We start from the raw sequence: 13,530 nt of genomic DNA, 5'->3' as shown, positions 1-13,530 counted from the left end.
GTCTGAACACTGGAGGCAGAGACCCTGGGTGCTATCTTGGAGGTTGGGGTCAGAAATCAAATGGTATGATCCCTTGGGACCAGCAGATGGTATAGCAGTTACATCACTGGATCTCACACGGCCGACCATGGTTGGAATCCTGGAGCTGGTGGCTTGAAAGTCACACCGGGTGCATGAACATGCGTGCCCAAGATCCTGGGAGGAGAATAGAGGAGAAGGGATTGTGGTGTGGCCACTCCTCCTGGGGGGGGGATTTCCCACTTTCCCTCTCACTGTCTCTGTCTCTCTCTGGCAAGAGCACACACACCAAGGTAAAAACCTCTTAAAAAAAAAAAAAGTATGACTCTTCAAAAAGGTATGTCCACCTACAACCTATGAATGTGAACTTGTTTGGAAAAGGGGTCTTTGCAGATAATAATTAAGTTAAAGACGTCAACATTAGAATTATCTAGGTGATCCAGATGGGCCCTGAGTCTAATGACCAAGGTCTTACAAGAGGAAAAGACACAGACAGAAGATGATCGTGTGGAGACAGAGGTAGAGAGGAATGATGTGTCTACAGGCTAAGGAATGCCAAGGATTACTGATGGCGACCAGAATCTCAGAGAGAGGCATGCAATGGCTTAACCCCAGAAGGAACCACCCCTGCTCACACTCCAAGTCATCGCAGGCGTGGTGCCCAGTACTGCTGGCCGCCTCGAGAAGCCAGCCCCTCTGTGGGACTCACTCCAGATTCAAAGGCCATGTCTTGAGATGCTGATCTCCACCCGTCTGGCTCTAGGACTCTCATGACAGCCATCCCACAAACATTGACTGAACGCCTCAACCTGCCAGGCACTGTTCTAGTACCCAGGACCACAGAACGAACAAAGGTTCAAAACTGTCTGCTTCGTGGAGCTTTCGCTGTAGTGAATTTCAGTTCACTGTCTTGGTTCTTCGGCTCCTTCAAATGAATAATCCTATATATCCAATGGAGGGAAGCTAAGGTTTAAATCTCCACAGTGGAGGCCTGCACTTAATGAATGAAGATATACAGAATTCTGTAATATTGTTTAATTCAACGGAAACATGGAGAGTGAATTCTTTTTCTTTTCTTTTTTTTTTTTTTTTGAGAGAGAGAGATTTTTGCTATGGAGCACATGCATTCACCAGAGACAGAGAAAGTGAGAAATCACCTCCCTCTCAAAGGGGACGGCCACACTGCAATCCTTCTCCTCCATTCTTCTCCTGGGATTTTGGGCACACATGCATACATGCCCAGCATGAATTTCAAGCAGCCAGGATCAGGACTTGAACTGTAGTCAGCCATGTGGAAGTCCAGCACCTTAACCACTATGTCACCTGCTGGCCCCTGCAGTGAATTATTCTTAAGTAGCTCTGCCTAACAAGTTTGCTATAGGGTGTGTACACTCACTGGAGAGAAAGAGAGAGAAATTACCCCTTGAAGAGATGACCACACAGCAATCCCTTGGCCTCTGTTCTCCTCTTGGGATTTTGGGCATGCACACACACACACACACAGCATGATCTTTAAGCTGCCGAGTCCTGCACTCGAATTGTGAAGTTGGCCATGAGGGATCCAGCTGCCTTAACCTCCTCCCCACCTCCTGGCCCATAGACTCTCAGCCTTTAAGTGGGGTTTCAAGAAAAAGCTCTCCCAACAGCCACGGAATCACCTCACTCTCCTCCTCCTTTTCCACTTCATGGAAAGAGATGAATGGATGAATTCAAGAGGTGAATTGAAAAGAGATGTTTCTCTTATCTTCCCTAACGTAGGAGTTCCCTTTTATGTCCAATGCAATAAATTGCCCTACTTTAGCCTACTACGGGGGTTGAGGGAAGACCCAGGCAATTTTTTAGATTATTAAGAACACAGGGCTGGTATTTAATTAAACCATATGACCTTGGAAAGAACAGGGTTCTACATTTTTAAAAATATAATAGAGACTAGCACATGGCATAATGGTTATATTGTAGCTGACCACAGTTCTAGTCCCGGACCCAGTGGCTTAAACCTCATGCTGGTTGCATGTGTGTGCATGCCTAAAATCCGAGAGGTGAATGGAGAAGGGATTGCAGTGTGGCCATCCTATATATATATATACATATATATGTATATATGTGTGTGTGTCTGTGTATGTATGTGTGTGTGTGTATATATATATATATATATGTGTGTGTGTGTGTGTGTTTATGCATACAGAATCCTTAAATGGAACACACACATTAAAACTATGGTCAATTATTTTGTGCACAGATCGTATTTCATACTTTCTTAGCTCCCTGGGATAAATACATTGGATTATCTCACAAAATCTGTGTCCCACCTATTTACCTGGCACTGCACACGTCTCATTCCAGGATGTGTTATGCAGTCTTTGAGATGCCGCGTCTCTAAGTGCGCTGTGCCGCACTTTGGCCAGGGAAGTGCTTTCACAAGATTCACACTCTCATAGAAGCTGTGACTCAGTGTTACAGAGGCAGGGTCCAAGAGCCTGCATGTAATCAGCTCCCCCAGTGACTCTTCTTTCTATTCCTAACAGAGAGCACGTGCACACATGAGAGGGAGAGAGGGAGAGAGATGAGCACCCAGTCACCCATAAACTCTTCTTCCAGTCTGGCAGATCCTGGGCCCTTGTGTGCATGCCCAGCATGTCCCAGGCTGACTGGACGGAGGACTCGAACCACAGTCACCATGTGGCGTCTGGCTTCTTTTGAGCCCAGCATTACCCCTGCACCACGGAGGTGGCCCCCTGGGCTTTCCCCACCTGACCTGGCTCACTGCTTGGATTATAAATGGCCTTGTGTTACCGACTGATCTTGGCCCTCCTGGTAAACCCGATACAGAAACTCCTGGCTGTGCTAGCCTGTGCCGACGAGCCACTGGGGCCCCAGGGTGTTCCCTACTCTGCTGGGTTTCGCTCTGGCATCTTCTACTGCAGGTGGGTCCAGCCTTTCCAGGGAGGTGTGGGAACGTTTCCCCAGGAAGGTCTCTTCTGGTCACCAAAACGACTAGGCAACTTGGCACAGCGCTGGTTTCGGAGCAGCTCTAAGACCAGTCCCAGAACCAACATGAACCACCAGTAACACCTCAGTCACAAAGATTTCAGGCCAAATATTAAGAACATATGGGGCCAGCAGGTGGCATGGCGATTATGGGACTGGACTCCCACATGACAGACCAGGGTTCAGGACTTGAACCTGGTAGCTTGCTTTCTCCCTTTCCCTCTTTCTCTGTTTCTCTCTGATGAGCACACATGCCTTGTAGCAAATTAAATAATAATAATAATAAATAAAATTAAATAAATAATTCTTTAAAAAGGAACATAAATAACTCCCTGTTCCTGAGAACTACCCTAAGTTCCTCTAAGTGGGTTTCCAGAAGTTCAGCACCTTTCCCATGGGGCTGAGAATCTGAACACTGAATGAAGGGCAGTGGGGACAAGTGTAGCACAGGTCTGGCTGGCCTCTCGCCTGTGGTGGGATTTGGAAACAGGCCCTTCCTTCTCTACGCCATCTGTATAGCAGAGGACACCCTTGACCAGGACTCTTGGGAAGGGTCAATGGAGAAATGGATGATGCAGTGAAAAGGCCGCGGTCACTCAGACTCTCAACATACACTCAGTGAGTATCCGCTGGCCGCCTCCTGTTGTCAGGTAGACCCAGGGGCTACCATGGTGACCAACGTCGACATGCTGTGTTCACAGAGCTCAGAGTATTAGCACAGACAGACCTGAACTAACGACCACGATCAATGAACATGAACTTACAATGGCGCCAAGTGCTAAGAGGGCAGTGGTGGCAGTCAAGGACAGTAGCCTCTTGTCTGCCAGGGAACACTGGGAGGTCTGCAGCCCTGACTTAGCAGCAGAGTGAAGCTCTGCCGGGCCAGGGGAGGCTCGTGCTCACAGGCTGTAGAAGGCAACACGGGAATTAGAAAGGTCCAGCTGGGTGCGGACAGCTCAGGCTAGCAAGTGGCATGGGGGTAAGGTGCAGGATCCCACAGGGCCGACTCTGTGGCTTGAGTCCTGGACTTGGTGGCTTGAAAAGCATGCTGGGCATGTATGCATGCATGCTCAAAACCCAGAGAGGAAAATAGAGGAGGGTTTGCAGAGTGGCCATCCACCCTGTTGTGGAGGGGGGATTTCTCACCTTCTCTTTGTCTCTCTCTGTCTTTCTCCGGTAAGCACGTGCTCCCTTTGCCAGAAGAAGAAGGAAGATGAAGGCAGAAGGAAGAAGAAGAAGGAGAAGAAGGAGAAGCAGCTTGGGCTAATGAGAAGACACAAGAGGCTGGGGAGAAAGGACTGTTCAGAGGTCTGGACACTCACACCTCGTAGTTGCCCATCTGTGATGACCCTCATGCTGGTCCCTCTGGTCATCTTTCCATCTTCTATCTATCAAAACCCTTTCTATCTTACGCCCATGAATGTATCTGCCTCTGTCTTACAGCGTGCATGGCGTAATACGGGCCAGAGGGCAGAATACAGGCTCTCCAGCAAACAGACCTCTGCTCTCTGCCTGTGTGACCCTGGACAAGACACTTCTCACTCTCAGTCTGTTTCCTTTTGGTGAAATAAAGAAATAATATAATCAGCGTGATGAACTAGTATGTGTAAGTTTTAGAACAGTACCTTGAAAAACGTCTCCCTCCCCGCCCCCAAAAAAAAGAAAAAAAAAGGGACCAGCAGTTAGTGTAATGGCTATGTCGCTGGACTCCCCTGTAGTCAACCATGGTTCGAGTCCTGGACCCGGGGGCTTAAACTCAAGCCAGGCACATGTGCGTGCGTGCCCAAGATCCCAAGAGGAGAAAGGAGGAGAAGGGACTGCGACGTGGCCATCCCACCCTCAGGAGGGGGATTTCTCGCTTTCTGTCTCTCTCTCTTTCTGGCAAGCGCACACACCTATAGCAAAAACCTCTCCAAAAAGAAAAAGAAAGAAAGCAAAAGAGAACAGTACCTGGCACAGCGAGTAAGGAATAAATGCTAACTGATACTACTACTGGTAGCCTAAGCATTTTATATGTAATTGCTCATGTATTTCTTGCAAAACCCAATGAAAGTTACTATTATTACTGGCACTTTATAAATAAGGGTTTATTCATATCTCTCTCAGAGGAAATACAAAAACAAAACACACAAAAAAACAAAAACCCTCCTGGACTCAGGCTGATCCAGTCCAGGACAGCTCAGACTGTGACGTCGGCAATGACTCCAGCAATAGAATGTTAACTAGAGCAGAAATGCACGAGCCCACACGATATACATAAGTGAGTACCCAAACAGATGAGTGGGGAGCGCCATGCTGGGGCCAAGTCATCAATGCAAAGGGAGCAGTGTGGGGGTGGACTGTCGTGCAGTAGTAAACACAGCGCTCTCTGAGGGTCCCGGGGCTATGTCTGGAGCCCTCCCTGTGAACATCAAACGCGTGCCCGTGATCCAGGGCTGGCTGGGCAGGGTGCATCGTGGCAGCAAGGTGCCGTCGGGGGTGCCGTCTCTCTTTTGACTTTTCTCCTGCTTGCTCTCTCACAAATAGAAGAAATAAGTAAATGTTTTTAAAAGTTTTTTTTTTTTTAATACAGAAGGAAGTTATGTGGAGTTTTAAAGAAATCTACTGGCAAATATAGTAATAACTAATTCCATCAGAATCACCAATGGGGGCCAGCCAGTGGTGTGGTGGTGAAGGCGGCGGGATCCCACATAGCCAACTGCACGATTCAAGTCCCAGACCCGGCAGCTTGAAAAACATGCTGAGCGTGTATATGTGCAAGTGTGTGTGTGTGTGTGTGTGTGTGTGTGTATGTGTTTGTATGCGTGTGTGTGTCTGAAATCCTGAGAGGAGAATGGAGGAAAAGAGACAGCCATGTGGTAATCCTTCCTCTGGGAGCGGGGGGATTCTCATTTTTCTCTCTTTTTCTCTCTCTGGCAAGCGTACACACCCTATAGCAAATTTAAAAAATAATAGTAAATCAGTAAAATAAAAATAAAAATAATGTTTAAAAAGTTTTAAAATTAATGGATGCAAAAACCACAGCATGAAAGCTTCATGAGGGATGAGGTATTTACATACTCTCAAAATACTTAGTAATTACAGTGGGGAAAGTCATGACTTTGATCAGTTCAACCAAGCGGTTAAAGTTCACCCCTGTGATGGGACAAACCGCCATCTCGTGCCTCCTGACACAGCGCCATGAGAAGGACGCAGCATCGCCTCTGGGGGCCTCCTGCCAAAGCCGCCTCACCCGAGCCCAGCCACGAGGAAACAGGAACAAACAAATGTACATACTACGAAGTAACTGCTTCATGCTCTTCGAAGACACCGACGTCATAAAAGATCTCAAATTGCAACATGGGGTCCCGGTCCAGAAAATGCTTTTTAATGTTCTTGTATGGTGGCTATGAGAGCGTGTCCTTATTTTTAAGAACACAGGAGAAGGAGTACTAAGAGTATGCAGATGAGCCTCACATTTGCAACTTTCTCTCAAATGGCCCAGAAAACAATTCTCTCTCTGGTACTAATATGTGTGTGTGTGTGTGTGTGTGTGTGTGTACATAAAACTAAAACAATGATAAAGCAAATAAAGTAAAATGTAAACATCTGGGAAATCTGGATTAAGGATATACAAAGTTCTTTGTAGTATTTTTGTACATTTTCCCCCTAAATCTTAAATTATTTAAAAATCGAAGTATATAACTCCCCCCAAAAATAAAAACCAAATTAAAAAAAGTGTCAGCCATGCCCCCAGACCTGTTTGGGGAGAGTAGGGGACAGGGTATATGTGGGGAAAGAGAGAGAGATCGACCTCACGGGGAACTGGCGAACTTGCCCGGGCTGTGCCTACTGTAGCCAGGGTGGCTTCCTGCTGGCCAGGAACGGGTGCTGACGGGGAGAAACATTATTTCTGGCCCTTCTCCAGTGAGGGAGGAAACAGCAAGGGGAAACAGAGAAAGCTCTGTAAAGCTGGCAAGTGGGACGCCCGGGCGTGGGCAGGAGACGGGGCCTGGCAGGCTGCATGGTGCTCACAGGGCTTTCTGGGCTCAGCTCTGAGCAGCAGGACTGACCGTCCCAGGGCTCTCTCCCACCACAGGGAGGGGAGAAGGAGAGAGCATTTTAGTTACTTTTTACTAACCTCCTATCTGCCAAGCACCGTTCTGAGAGACTGATGTATATTGCCTCACCCGCTCTAAAATATTTCTGAGATAACCTTTGTTATTACTGCCATTTTAGGGATGAGAAAACAGGCTTAGAGGGGAGCATAGCGGAATAGATAAGCTAACTGACCCTTAAACCGAAAGCAACCAAAGAGACTGGTTTAAATAAGAATTTTAAAAGAAATCAATGATCTAACCAAGGAAGGATAGAATACAGAGTTCTAGACACAAAAAGGTATAGAAGACAAACATCGGTGAAAGCAGGAACCCAGGCGGAAGTGGGCTTCTACACCGAGGGCCTTCACCAAGCCCTGTGAACCTGAGCTTTGAGTCTCATGGATGGGTAGAGGTGGGGGACATGGGGTGACCTCCCAGAGCCCAAGGTGGGAGGTTGATAGGAGGCCTCACCCCACAAAGTTGGATCTCAGTGGTCTCCGCCTTCAGGTTAGCTATAAACACGGGCCAAACCTACCACTCGCCATCCCTGCTAAAACCTACAAAGAAACCTTGGCACCGAGTTGAAGGTATTAAAGCATTGCCCTGAGAATTCCGGAACCCAAATGAGCACTCAGTGTTTTTTGTTGTTGTTTTTGTAGGAATTTTTTTGGTGTTTGGTTTTGTTTTTGTCAGTGGTTTTGAAACTTGAGCTCATGTTCTCTGGTTCAACTAAAACATCTCAAGCTGAAGGATTTTTTTAGATAATTATTTATTTTATTAATTGTTATTATCATTTTAATTTGCTATATGGCATGTGTGCTCACCAGAGAGAGAGAGAGAGAAAGTGAAAAAGCAAGCAACCAGATCCAGGACTTGAACTACAGTCAGCCATGTGGGAATCCAGTGCTTCAACCACCGTACCACCTGCTGGCCCCTTGAGCTGAAGTTTAAGGCTGAAATGTCCCTCCGGAGATTTTAGTATGAATGTAGAAGGCAACTAGCTCCTCCTTTGCCTGGATGCTCAGAAAGCAAAAGGCAGGCAGAAAAATAACGCAGACTTCGTTATAGAACCCAGGCTCAAAAACGCATAAAGACTGACAAAAGCAAAAAACGTGCCACAAAACCCAGGTGAAGAGCACAGCTATTGCCTAGGGTAGGGCTTGGTGTGTGTGTCTGGGGTTGGGGGTCTATGGCTGCATAGCAAGCCAGCCCAGGAGTGGCCGATTTCAGGACACTCCCGCCAAAGTGTTTTACCCACAGCTGAGGGCTCCCTCGGAAACCAGTCCTCGCCTCGGCACTTAGCGTCTTGGACTAGGTAAGCCTTGGTGGCGAGTGAAGAGAGCCATACTGCGCATCGGAGGACATGCAGCAGATCTCTGGGTTCTGCTCTCTAGATACCAGCAGCATCAAGCCCCAGTCCAACTGCGGCAACCAAAGCAATGTCTCCAGGGCCCAGCAGTGGCAGGGTGGTTAGTGGCGTGGTTAAGCTGCTGGACTCCCACATGGACCATCACAGTTTGAGTCCTGGACCTGGCAGCTTGCTTTCTCACTTTCCCTCCTCTCTGTTGAGCGCATGTGCCCTGTAGCAAAGCAAAATAATAATGATGATGATGATAAATAACATTAAGTAAGTAATTCTCAAAAGCAAAAGTCTCCAGACATTGCTAAATATCCCCTGAGGGGCAAAACTGTCCCTCGCTGAGAACCACTGCTCTTAAATAGTAAACGTAGGTCCCCTGCGCACAACACAAGTCACAGACAAGGAGCACAGAGTGGAGATTGCAGCAGCCTCATCGTGGGGTGGGAGGTGAGAGGGAAGCAACCAGCTTGAATGTGCAGAGAAAACGGCAGAAGTCCAGCGGCAGCAGGTCTCGAACGGTGCCTGCAAAATTACACTCCCTGAAAGAAGCTTCTACCAATAGCTGGGCATAAAAATCCAACTCGTTCCATGGCATGTCAATTTCAAACAGAGTTAGCACAGAATCGTACAAAGACACCAGAAGGAAAGGGCCGGGAAGGTCAGGAAAGGCTACCAGACAGAGAACACAGGCCTGAAAACACTGTTCCTGTGAGAGAGAGGAAAACGGACCATGCGGGCTCATGTGCATTAAGAAATCCCAGTCAAACAATTACCCTCTGAGGAAAGAACACAAAGCAGAAATGTAACTCAGTGAAAATACGGCGAAGTCCAAACTATGGATGGTAGGCAGCGGCGATGAGACTGGAGGAGCCCGGGAAGAAGGATACGAACAGACAGAGCAAGCTCAGGAGTTAGGACGCCCCCGGGAAGAAGGATACGAACAGACAGAGCAAACTCAGGAGTTAGGATGAAGTGGGGAGAAGAACTTGATGGAAATGGAAGCTAGAAATAGAAAAGTGAACAAAATAAGAATGGAAAAAGTGTTGGGTTTCTTTTTTTTTTTTTTTTAATTACAGAGAAAATGATAGATACAGGAAAAAAAGACAAAAGAGAGCCAACATGTGCATGATTGGAATTTCAAAAGAAGACAGAACAATAAACTACTTAAAAATAGAACTGAAGAAAACTTTCTTGAAACAGAAATGGTGAATTTCCTAAAAGTTACCACGTGGGCAAGGGAAGGCTGACCTAGAACAGTCAGTTCTAACACTCGCCTGATAAAATGACCACACTTACCAGATAAAGAAAATATTCTTTGAACAGTCAGGCCAAAAAGTGATACCATCAGGCTAGGGTTGGCACTGCACCCCAGAGGGTAAGGCAGCCATAACCCAGATGGCCGACCACAGCTCAAACCCTGGGTCCTAGCGACTTGGAAAACATGCTATGTGTGTGTATGTCCCAAATCCCAGCAGGATGGAGAAATGGAGAAGGGATGGCAGCATGACCATGGCGGGGGGTGGGGGGGAGGTGCTTTCTCCCTCTTTCTCTCTTCTCCCTGTCTCTCATCTCTCTCTGGAAAATGGATATACCCTCTTGCAATAAAAAAATAAAAAAGCAGGCTAGCCCCAGCAATATTCCATGCCAAAAACAGCAGCACAGTACTCACGGGATATTGAACTATTTGCTTATCTTCTTCGTATAAACATTTGTTCAAGTCCTTTGCTCATGTTTCAGTTGTGCTGTCTTTTTGTTGCAGAGTTATAAGAGTTTACTTCTTTTTTTTGAGAGAGGTTTTTTTGTTTTTGTTTTTGTTTTTGTTTTGTTTTTGCTATAGGGCGCGTGCGCTCACCAGAAAGACAGAGAGAGAGAGATAGAGACAGAAAGCGAGAAATCACTCCCCCAGGGGGGATGGCCATGCCGCAATCCCTTCTCCTCCATTGTCCTCTCAGGATCTTGGGCATGTGCACACATGCACCTGGCATGAATTTAAGCCACCGGGTCTGGGACTCGAACTGCGGTCAGCTACATGGGAATCTAGCGACATAGTCATTACGCTAACTGCTGGCCCCAGTATAAGAGTTTTCTGATGACCCAATATTTTCAGTTAATTTTTGTATATGTCTGAGACAAGGACCCACCTGAAGACTTCTGTATGAATATCTACTTGTTCCAACATCATTTATTGAAGAAACTACTCTTGTTTTTGGCTTTTTTAGTTTTTACCATAGGGCTCATGCCCTGGCCAGACAGAGACAGAGTGAGGGAAAGTGACAATCTGCTCCCCGGGGAAGATGGCCACACTGCGATTCCTCCTCCCCCATAATCATCTTGGCATTTGGGGCACGCAGACACACACACACGTGCCCTGGCATGATTTTCAAGCTACCAGGTGGGGGTCTTGACCTGCCATTGGCCATGTGAGAGTCCAGCATCTTAACTACCACCCCACATGCTGGCCTCTGAAGAAACTATTCTTTACCCATTGAATAATCTTGGCGTGCTTATTTATAAAATATAAAAAAAAAAAAAAAAAAAAAAATTAAGCACATTTACTGTGCCTTGAGAATGAAGCTGCCATTTCAGCTATGGGGCCACCCAGGGCTGAAAGACAAAGAAAAAATCTGACACCAGCCCACAGAGAGATGCAAACTACCTTTAAAATAGATTTTATCAGCGGAGATATTGTTAGAGCTTTTTCTTGTTCCTTCGGCTTTCTGTTGGGAAGAGTTTCATGTTGTTTTAAAGGTATTTTGGGGGCCGGCAGGTGGTGTGGTGTTTGGGGCGCTGGACTCCCACATGGCCGACCGTGGTACAAGTCCTGGACCTGGTGGCTTGTTTTCTCACTTTCCTTTTTTCTCTCTTTGTCTCTCGCCAGCCAAATTAAAAAATAACTAACACAATTTAATACAATGAAATAAAGAATTCTTTTTTAAAAAGATATTTTGAATAACGTAACTGATTCATGTTGAGTAACGTGAAAGATTCATGTCCTTCCGGCCATTCTTTTTGTACCTCGTTTTAAAGAACTGCTTGCGCCTATTTACTTTTAAAGTGGTATTTTTTTTTTCTTTTTTTGGAGAGGTTTTCGCTATAGGGCGCATGCGCTCACCAGACAGTCAGAGAGAGACGGAGAGATAGAAAGCAAGAAATCACCCCCCAGGGAATATAGTCACGCCGCGATCCCTTCTCCTCCATTCTCCTCTCGGGATCTTGGGCATGCACGCACACGCGCCCGACGTGAGTATTAAGCCACCGGGTCTGGGATGCAAACCGCGGTCTACTACATGGGAGTCCAGCAACATAGCCATTACGCTAACTGCTTGTTTCCTTAAAGTGGTATTTTTGTAAAAAGACTTATGCAATGTGTCTTGAGGTAAAACTTTGTGGATTTTTTTTTCCTGATAAATTAGACCATTTAATTGACTATTTCCTGCAGACTGAATCGTTGTTTATTTGCTAAAGACTAGCTCTTTAAACTATGGCATCAGATGAATCCCAAACGGTAGCAATTCGTTTACTTGGCATTTATACTTATTTTTCAGAGAAAAAAATACTTCTGTAAATTATAAATAGTCAATACATAGTTCTTGTATGCCAATCTGTGAGTGTTGGCAATGTCATCCAGAAGAACACATAAATAAAGTTTATTCAGTATATAAAAAAAATTAACCCATAGATGTACAGGTTTACATCTGAACCCTCAGTTCTATTCTGTGACCTATACACCCATCCTAGCTCCATAGTGTAGCTTTGTAGTAAATTCTGAAATTGAAGATGATGTATTTCAACTTTGTTTTGCTTTCTTACTTTTAAGATTTCTTTTTTCAGAATCCCTTGCAATTCCATGTGAACTATAGGATCTGCTTTTCCACTGATGAAGAAAAGAAAGGCACTGAGCTTTTTGTAGGGAATACACTGAATCTGTAGACCCATTTGAAGAGTAGTAGAACGGCTTCACATTAAGTCTTCAAATCCATGAACACAGGGTTACTTTCCATTTGCTTAGATCTTCTTTCATTTCCTTCAGCAATATTGAGTAGTTTTCAGTAGGTAAGTCTTGCACCTCTGTGGTTAGATTTATTCCTAGGTATTGTATTCTTTTTGATACTACTATAAATGGCATTTTTTTTTCTTGATTTTCTTTTCAGGTTGTTTGCTGCTATTGCCTACAAATACAAATGATTTTTGTATGACCTTATATCATGCAAATTTCCTGAATTTGCTTATTAGTTCTAACAGTTTTTCTTGTATCTTCTTTAGGATTTTATATATATAGGGTTAGGTCAACTATAAATATAATTTTACTTCTTCCTTCCCAACGTGGATACCTTTTATTTCACTTGCTTGCTTTATTGCTCTGACTAGAACTTTCAGAAGGATGTTGAATAGCAGTGACAAAGCAGGCATCTTTTTCGTATTCCTGATCATAGAAAGTTTTTATTCATTCATCAAGCTCATAAATGCCCTTCCTCATGTTGAGGAAGTTTCCTCCTATTCCTAGTTTGTTCAATGTTTTTATCATGAAAATAATTTTGGATTCTGTCAAATGCTTTTCTGCATCAACTTGAGATGACCATCCGGATTTGTCCTTGGTTCTGTTAATGCAGTGCATTGTTGATTGATTTTCTTATACTAAACCATCTTGGAATTGCTGGGATAAATCCCAACTGGTCATGGTATACAATCCTTTTCATGTGCCATTGGGCTTTGTTTGCTAGTATCCTGTTAAGGATTTTTGCATCTAGATTTATAAAGAATATTGATCTGCAGTTTTCTTATGGTGTCTTGGCTTCAGTATCAGGGTGATGCTGACCTCAAAGAATAAGTTATGGCATGTTCCCTCCTATTCTATTTTTCAGAAGTTTTCAAGATCTATTGATGCTAATTCTTCTTTAAATGTGTGTTAGAATTCACTAGTGAAGCAATCTGGCCCTAGACTTTCTTTGCTGAAAGGTTTTTTTTTTATTTTTTTTTATTTATATTATCATCATAATCTTCTTTATTTTACATTGGATTACATATAACTTTACATTGACTTCCATTGTTTTTTCAAAAGGGAATGCCATGCATGTCGGTCAATAC

At 44.9% G+C, this 13,530-nt stretch overlaps 1 long non-coding RNA gene across 1 annotated transcript; it reads left to right on the top strand.

The window, feature by feature from the left end:
* Positions 1-3,869: 3,869 nt before the first annotated feature.
* Positions 3,870-4,585, top strand: LOC114009805 (uncharacterized). Its single transcript, XR_003551186.1, has 3 exons — positions 3,870-3,985; positions 4,188-4,314; positions 4,450-4,585. It is a non-coding gene; the product is annotated as an uncharacterized LOC114009805 (long non-coding RNA).
* Positions 4,586-13,530: the final 8,945 nt, after the last annotated feature.

Source organism: Tupaia chinensis, unplaced genomic scaffold, assembly GCF_000334495.1.
Source record: "Tupaia chinensis unplaced genomic scaffold, TupChi_1.0 Scaffold000625_1, whole genome shotgun sequence".
NCBI classification, from domain to species: domain Eukaryota; kingdom Metazoa; phylum Chordata; class Mammalia; order Scandentia; family Tupaiidae; genus Tupaia; species Tupaia belangeri.
This window is presented reverse-complemented; position numbering and strand designations above follow the sequence as displayed.